General features: G+C 43.0%; 1 long non-coding RNA gene across 1 annotated transcript; it reads right to left on the bottom strand.

The window, feature by feature from the left end:
• Positions 1-7,117: 7,117 nt before the first annotated feature.
• LOC311120856 lies at positions 7,118-8,078 on the bottom strand. Its single transcript, XR_014612213.1, has 3 exons — positions 7,945-8,078; positions 7,664-7,711; positions 7,118-7,188 (listed from the first exon to the last, which is right to left on the bottom strand). It is a non-coding gene; the product is annotated as an uncharacterized lncRNA (long non-coding RNA).
• Positions 8,079-9,527: the final 1,449 nt, after the last annotated feature.

The raw sequence follows: 9,527 nt of genomic DNA on the forward strand, positions 1-9,527 counted from the left end.
AATGCACTGTATAGCTGAACCAAAATACATTCTCAAGTTGAATTGTATGTTGGCTCAACTTTGAATTTTAGGTTGAGTGAATAAGTCCAACTATTAGCAGCTTGGATTAGTTTAGAAAATTGTATGTTTTTTATGTTTATGTATCATAAGATTAATTTACCAAACAATGTACATACAAAAACACAGGTATTGAAACAAACCATTTTTTAAATCAACCTGCAGTAGAGCATGCTGGGAAATATGATAATGATGAGTGGGGTTTTGAGCAAACATGGATTTGTAATTTTACTCAACAAGCTTGTTCAAATTCAGCTCACTTCAAGCAGAGTTTATTGAGTAAACAAACTTTAACACATTAGCTCAAATTCATGTCCTTTTTAAGTCCACTCAACACACATAACAATGCTTATTAAGCAATTGGTTCCCACATGAAAAAAGACTTCAGTTTACTATAAAATACTCCAGTACTTACTATAGAATTCCATAGTAAACTGTAGAATACTATAGTAAATACTACAGTATAATCTGTAAAAAAAATAAAAATAAACACCGTAGTAAATAATACAGTAATGTCTGCAAAAACACTACAGTATTTTTTTACTATAGTAAGAAATGCAATTTGCACATACCCTGCCCATTCCCCTCCCCCATATACCAATTTGTGCCACTCATAAGCCAAGTATAGACCAGGTTATAGAAAAGCACAGAAACTTTGAATTGTCCATTCAGACCCCAGTCCTACCTACCTACAGGTTATAGATAAAAAATAAAAACACTATAGTAAATACTTCAGTAATGTCTGCAAAAACTGTCAGTGGGTGCTGTAGGTGGGTGTGGTGCAGGAATCAGATGCAGGACGCAGAAAAATAAGTCCAATAGACTTTAGTGAAAAGCACACACAAAATAACGAGTCAAACGCCCGGAGGCGAGAAAGTCCGCACACAGGCGAAAACCAAAAGGCGCACAAAACAGTGCGTAAATAACCTCCTAACACAGAGGAGGAAAATACGAAATGCACAAGGCAACAGTAGCGCACAAACACGACAGCGAAACAATCACACACAAACACAGACACACACAACGAGAACTAAATAGAACACTAACGAGGACTAACTAGACACAGGTGTACAACATCAAGACCAAACCAAACGAACATGAAACATAGATCGGTGGCAGCTAGTACTCCGGAGACGACGACCGCCGAAGCCTGCCCGAACCAGGAGGAGGAGCAGCCTCGGCCGAAACCGTGACAAAAACACTACAGCAAATCCTACAGTGTACTATAGTCCGCAAAAAATGTCCAGTAAATACTTCAGTTACTACAGTCCGCAAAATCACTGCAGTAAATACTACAGTATACTACAATCTGCAAAAACACTACATGAATTACTAGTTGTATCCCTAATTTGCTCCAGGTGCACCGCACTACTATGGCTGACAACACATTTTCATTTAATTTATAAAAACATTGTTTTTATATAAAAAAATATATATATATACTACAGTATTTATACTATAGTGAACTGTAAATACTACAGTACATACTACAGTATTCACCTCTAGTATTTTTGCAGACTTTAACACATAAGCTCAAATTCTTGTCCTTTTAAAGTCCACTCAACTCACATAATAACGCGGATTAAGCAATTGGTTAAGTTGGCTTTTTTATAGTGCATGGACATAAGAAGACCAAATATATAAGATGAAATAGGTATTACACCTAGTAGACATCAATTAATCAAGTGTTAATCAATGCGCTCAGATATATGCATAGGGACAGATGGAGAGAGACCTCTAGACATTAATATACCATAAGCCTTGAAAAGAAAAGTTGTACCATAACTAATCTCAACTATAGGGTGGATATCATATTGACTCCTTTCCATTCAACCTTCCTCCTCCACCCTTCTCTCTTAGTCTATTCCTCATTTCCTCTCTCTTTCTCTATACATCCTCTCTCTCTCTCTCTCTCTCTCCCCATCTCCCTCGCTCTATCCTTCCTTCCCCCCTTCTCTCCGTGGCTCAGGGTATTAGTGTCACCCACTCACTTCTCACTAACCATCCCATTCAATTTCATCCTGAGGAGACGATACAGAAACCATTATGCATAGAGCAAATCACCGTAATAGGTGTGTGTGTGTGTGTGTGTGTGTGTGCGTGCGTGTATATGTGCTATGGTACATGTGGTGGGAGTGTTTGATTGTTAAGGCAGTTATGATAACAACAGTACAAACCGTTTCTTTATGCCGACAGTAATGACTTAAGTTAACAGATTCTTAAATGAATAGTATTGTTTCAGAATGTCAAAGCTTATAGGTCATATGTAAAATGTAAAATAATGGCTTTAATACGACCAAGGTCATATGTGTACAATAACCTCAGGCAGGATAATGTGATACACAGAGGTGTAAATTATTAGGGCTTGACGTTATGCTTTCATAATAATAAAAAAGAAAGAGAAAAAAGGACTAGATCACATTCATCTGATTTCTACTTTATAGTGACACAGGGCACATCAAATAGTGGAAGCCCTCTGTTGTTCTTCCCAATCCAACATCAAGCTCTAAACATCTAATTCACAGGCATAATGAACACTCTCTGATAAGCTTTGCCAAACCAAATCTGAGAGATCAGTGTGTGTGTGCGTACGTGCGTCTGTCTGCCTGCCTGTCTGCCTGTCTGCGTGTCTGTCTGCCTGCCTGCCTTCCTGCCAATCACACTCCTTTCCTCAGCCCAACCCTCCAGTACCGTCCTGTCATCCTTCGACCTCTTGAGATGTGATTTCAACATCATTGTGACATCAATGAAATATCAGCTCACATGGATGCTGTGGCAGTCAGTACAGTACAGCTAGATGGATACTGCACAGGTATGATGACCTGACCACTCTCAAGCTTTGATTCTGTTTGACTTTCTATGGTCTGTCATTGTTTAATTAACTTGTGTCCCACCTAGAATAGAATGATTAAAACGGACATTCCCATTCAAGTCAATATTCCGTGAGTACGTTTACTGTAAATTCTGGTGGCCATATTGAGTGTACCCATATTCTAGTCATTATATTTCTATGGTGTGGCATGTCCATCCCCAGCTAAAATGAAGACTGGTTTATAATAGCAGTCAATGGGAGAGCTATCGGCTCTGTGAGGGACACTGACTGAGATAGGGCTGATAGAAAATACAGAAATACCTAGGCTGAGGACGGATTTCCCTTCGCCCACTGCCTGACAGAATGGGAGGAGAGAAAGTAAACAGATAAGCTCAACGTTTGCCATCTAGCAGTGCAGTGGATAGATGCCTGCTTGTCTGTCTGCCTGTTTGCCAATATATTTAATCCATCTGTATAGTGCATTTCAGGGCCAGACTGGGCATGGCTGTACTATCTCCCTCTGCATCATTGTTGCCTTATCTGTGTTCAATATTCTACAACACCGTGTGTCTACGGAGCGATAAATAAATAATTGATGAATGGATGAGTTATGGCGTCGGTAAAATAAGCAGAGGGAGTTACAGTACATAAAAGGTAACGTGTCTGTCACGGATTCCGCCGAGGCTGCTCCTCCTCCTTGCTCGGGCAGGCTTCGGCGTTCGTCGTCCCCGGAGTACTAGCTACTGCCGATCGATGTTTCGGTGTTTGTCTTGTGTTGTCTAGTTTGTACACATGTTACTTATTTTGTGTTGATTATGTAACATATAAGTTCCCTTGTTTTACGTTTGGCCTTTTGTGTGTTATTGTCATTTTGTCCTGTCTGATGTTCGGCATTTCTAGTTCGCCTATTACGCACAGCGCGTGTTACTCCTCCAGTGTTGTGGAGACTTTTGTTTTGGTGCGTGTTTACTGGAATTAAAGTAGTCATCCTGATCCTCTGTGTCCTGCGCCTGACTTCACCGCCGCATACACATCAACCCAGTCTGACAGTGCCTGTCTGTCTGTCCATACGTTCATCTCTCTGTACGTTCATTACTCCATCCGTACGTTTTTCTGTCTGTCTGTCTGTCTGTCTACACAGTATAAGTAATGAATGGGAGAGAGTGGAATTCAAAGAAAGAAAGGGGGAATGTTGGAGAAAGAAAAAAGAAAAGACAGACACAGTGCAGGAGAAAGAGTGTGTTTGTGTGATCGGGGTGGGTCTGGGGTAAGCAGCGGGACACAGAAAACACTGGGCGAGTCTCAGAAAAGTCATTAGTGGTGGCATTTGATGGTGGCGGTGTGTCAATGACACAGAGACTAGCTCGCAGTGGGAGAGGGTTTAGGGGTCAGGAAGCATGGGAGGAAAGGCTGGGGGGGGGGGGGGGGGGGGAGTTGGGACTCCCTGGGGCGACTGGTGTTATTAAAAACTGTTCAACTAGTTATACACACAGACACACACATGCACGAACGCACGCAATAAAGCATGCACGCACACAGACAGACAGACAGACAGACCGACACATACACACAGACAGACTACATTTCAATGTACATTGTACTTTAAGGTGTGTTATGCTGGATTTAGATCAATAATCATAGGGCTGAAAGACAGTGTTATCACCTTTCTTGAGCTCATACCAAATAGTAAGCTAATAGGGATACACCTTACTCTAAAATGTGAAAAATAAAAAAAACACCCTCCCTTACTCAGTATGCAGCACCCCTGCACTATTACCACCATTCCATTAAACTGGGAATTTGGCTGAGGCCCATCTGTTGTTTTAGTCAAACATTGTGTTTGGGTGATAGTCTCTGAGTGTGTCCCAAATGGCACCCTATGCCCTATATAGTGCACTACTTTTGACCAGAGCCCTATGGGAGGATCCTATGGGCCTTAATCAAAAGTTAAATAGGGAATATGGTACCATTTGAGGCACAGCCATTATCTCATTTACATTTGACATTTTAGTCATTTAGCAGACGCTCTTATCCAGAGCGACGTACAGTTATCTCAGTCTCCACACTCTGTGCCATGGCTGGTTGCTGTAAATCTGCCCAGCTCATTAGCGCTGACACAGGGAATGCTAGCAGCCCACCTGCTCCCCTTCACCCTCTTTATAGCACCACATATTAAACCCACAATTAGACACACACTCCTCTCCTCCATACCTTCTCAATTACACACACACTCCTCTCGTCTTTACTACACTACACCTCCCCATCGACAGCTCACATTGAGCAAGTGTAACAGCTTAATCTGCTCACTCTACTAACTGGGCTGTAGTTCCTTTCAATATCTTCATCCACGTTTTGCTTTCTCTTTCAACACCTCTTTTACATCATCACCTGTTTTTCTTATTTTTCATATTGTCGTGTCGTTTAGCTGTTTTTCTGCATTCCTGTTTAATCTCACTTTCCCACTCCCTCTCTTCCAGCTCTTTCCCATTCCTTCAATTGTTACTTTTTTACTGTCTCTGTATTTCTATCTCTCTACATACTACATCTCTCTCTTTCCCACTCCCATCTCTTTCCACTCCTTTCCAAGTTACTTTTCCTCTCCGTCAAACTAGTTCCGTCTCTGTCCATCCCCCTCCCTCTCTGCCTGTCTGTTTTTCTCTGCAGTCAACTTTAGGAACTAGTTTATCGTCTCAGAGTTGCTGATGGAAGCCATAATCTGTGATTGGCTGGCTACTGTGGCATGTACGGTGAGTGACAGGTTGATGGAGTGATGTCGCAGCGTGTTTGCTTTGCCCGACAGAGGTCACCGGAAGTCACAGAGGTAATGAGGCCATAAAAATGTGGAGGACAGAAAGTTGTTGGAGAGGATGAGAGGGAGGGAGGGAGGGGATGGAGGAAACAAGATAGAACAGGGAACGAACTGAGTCACAACACCCTCACTCCATCATCTCCTCCTCGGCTCCCTCATGGCTTAGCACTGAGTATTCTGTGAGCTATAGCTGGTGCCAGGAGTACACTGTGTGCCTATATCATACATGTATCATACACAAACATGGCCTGAGATAATGTTTAAATTATTTGATGAAGTTCATGATAGAACCCAGAGAGAACCCAGAGAAAACCCTGATAGAACCCTGATAAAACCTTAAGAGAACCCTAAGCGAACCCTGAGAGAAACCTGAAAAAACACGGAGAGAAACCTGAGAGAACCCTTCACTCCAATCATAGGAGGGCAGAACAGCCCCCTCTTTCTCTACATTTATTTGCTTGACTTTATAGATTGAAGAGGAGAAAAATCCCAGTGGCTTTGAAGATTTGGAGAAGACTGGGGGTAAGCTATGCACTCAATATAAACACAACACGATATATGTGTGTGCGTGTCTGAGATAGATTTCAGCCTCTGTTTGAAGTTCCAGACTCCAACATTCTACTCCACTCTGGCAATTACTTCATATCAAGGATTAGATGGGGGAGAGGGCAACGAGAAGGGAGAGAAAGGGGGAGAGAGAGAAACAGAAGGGGGGGGGGGGGAGACTGCCCCCCTTCCTCTCCTCCTTCGGACCAGAGAGAGAGAGAGACTAAAAAGACTAAAAGAGGGAGAGGGAGGGAGGGAGGAAGGGAGGGAGGGAACAAGAGGAGGGAGAGGGAGACTGAAATAGGAGGGAGAGAGTTAGTGGAGGTAGTAGACTGCGAGAGAGAAAGAAAAGCTGTAGTGGGAGAGATTGAGGACTGCACTGCAGAGGGAGAGTTTTTATATTTGGATGGCAAGTTGACTTTCTCCAAATATGAAAAAGAAGAGGATTCCCAAACCAGCAGTTGGTTATCATGCAGGTCTACAGATATGTAGCCATTTGCAGGGCCAACTTGTTGCTGTAAAGTTGCATGTCTGATAAGTCAACCAAATATGGAGAGACATTGACTCAAAGATTCTCACTGTCTGTGTATTATATAGAGCAAGAGAAATTATGCTTTTTCTCACATATCAGTAAAAGATTGTCACATACAACGCAATACTTCTTGGGTCAGTTGTGCATTTCCCCCAGTAATGGTTAAGGTTAGGATTGTAAGAGGGAAACAGATCCTAGATCTGTACCAAGGGGAGACTTCATCCCGGAGCGACTCCAGAGGACAATGATACTGTTCCCCACAAGGACAGTGGGACAAGTTAGGGAGGACAGTTATATACAGTAGCTATTACACATTCCATATACATGACTGTAGCCTACCTCCGCAATGTGTACTGTGTACGGCTGGCCATGGAAAGTAGGGGAGTTGTCATTCACATCTCCTATCTGAATATTCACTGTGTCTTTGACCACCTGCGAAAGCACAAGAGGTCCTAATGTTTAATACACAAACACACAGACAGAGAGAAACACAGACACAGTAAACTTACTATATGTACTGAATGAGGGTGGTGTCTTAACCGATAGGAATGTGTAGGTTGAAATGTCAGTGTGTTTTAGTGCATCAGAACAGTACATGTTAGACAGGGGTGAGAGTGAGTAACATACACACACACACACACACACACACACACAATCAATCAACTCCCCCACAAAACATTACACACACTCTATGGATAGAAGGATTGTATGAATGTAATGTCTTAACCATTACCCATAGGGTTGTGTAGGTTGAAATGTCAGTGTGTTTTAGCATTTGTATGCTACGTGTGAGACAGGTGTCAGAGTGAATAACAGTTGGTCAGAAAGAGTTGTATCTACAGTGTGTGAGCTGCTTGACATCCAGGATGTGTAACAGCGTTGATCGGACTGCATGTTTGACTCTTACCCCTTGGCTGTCACTCACAGAGAACTCCACCTGCATCTCCGACTTGGTCTGGAAGAGATGGAGAGAGATGTCAGCAAAACCCTTCTTATGGGAAGGAGGGAGGGAGTGTGGGGAGGGAAGGGAGACAGGGTGTGTGTGTTTGTGTGTGTGGGTGAGTGTGTGCATGCATGCACGAGTATGTGGTTGTGTGTGTGTATTTGTGTGTGTGTGTGTGTGTGTGTGTGTGTGTGTGTGTGTGTGTGTGTGTGTGTGTGTGTGTGCCTGTGTGTGTGTCTTCTAACCTCGCGGTCCAGGGGCTGTCGTAGCCAAACTACTCCTGTGTCTCTCTCCACCGCAAAGTACCTCATGGCCTCCTCTCCCACCACCCCGAAAATGAGGGGCTCCTGGTCTGGGTCCACAGCCTGCAGTTGGGTCACTGACGTGCCTGACATGCATAGGAGAAGACCAGGGTAATAGGTCAATCACAGGATACATTGGTTGTGTCCAAAATGGCACCCTATTCTCTATTTAGTGCATTGCTTTGGTCAAAATGGCACCCTATTCCCCATTTGGCTCTCCATTCTCCATTTAGTGCACTACTTTTTTCGCCGGCTGCACTAAATAGGGAAAAGGGTTCCATTTCAGATGCAACGTTACTATATCAAGAAACAAAAAAAGGCAGCAAGCTGTATTATTCCTTCTTATGCCATAATTGTTCATGAAAATGGCGGATGGGGGTTAGAGGCTCATTATGGTATAGTTAAACTGAAGGGGAGATAGGGAGCTACTGAGGGGGCCATTAAGTCACCCACACGGAGAACATGAAAGGCCATTAAGAGGTTAAAGTGTTGCTGAGTAGTGTATTCACCAGCATGGCATACACACACACACACACACACACACACACACACACACACACACACACACACACACACACACACACACACACACACACACACACCCACACACACACAATAACACACATTCACACACAGGCAGGCAAACACACACACACACACACACACACACACACACACACACACACACACACACATTACCAGTAAAGTTTGGACACACCTACTCATTCCAGGGTTTTGAAATAACACATATGGAATCATGTAGTAAACAAACAAGTGTGTCCTTTTTTGTTTAATACATGATTCCATATGTGTTATTTCATAGTTTGTATGTAATGTAGGCACACACACACAAGCACAGGCACACTAACATGTAGTATCCTCTCCATCCCCTTCCTCCCTCCCTCTCTCTCTCTCTCCATTAGAGACAGTACTGTAGAGGTAAAGCCAAACTAAATCAAGGCTGTCACTTCCAGGCCCCGGCACAATCACACACCCCTCTCTTTTTATTAATACAACCCATTTTCACCATGAAAGGGAGGCAGAAATGACTAATTAATATTACAATTTATGAACCCTTCTCATTGTGTCTAATGAGTTTCATGCACATTCTGCTGCTTTCAATATGAATTTGGTTGAAGACGGTGCAAATTAAGCATTTTAGCTCACGCTCATCAATAATAACTGTGTAAGTCACCCTATTCCGCGCTCTCTCTCCCTCCATCTCACTCGCTCTCCTCCATTGAAAATGAAATGTCCACTGCATGTGTAAAGACATGGGTGAGTCCCAAATGACACCCTATTCGCTATATAGCGCAATACTTTTGACCAGGGCTCTGGTAAAAAGTAGTGCACTATATAGAGAAGAGGGTGCCATTTTGGATGCAGTTATGAGTGTAACAAATGGTACTTTCATACCAGGATCCTGTCTCTACGAGCCACAGTAATGTGGAAGATTAGGGAAAGAGAGTGTGATTGAGTGTAGAACATTAAGTGTAGAGGGTTCTTTGCTGCGAGTAGAAGTGACA

This window comes from Coregonus lavaretus (genome assembly GCF_964263955.1).
Source record: "Coregonus lavaretus genome assembly, contig: HAP1_SCAFFOLD_1667, whole genome shotgun sequence".
Taxonomy (NCBI): Eukaryota; Metazoa; Chordata; class Actinopteri; order Salmoniformes; family Salmonidae; genus Coregonus; species Coregonus lavaretus.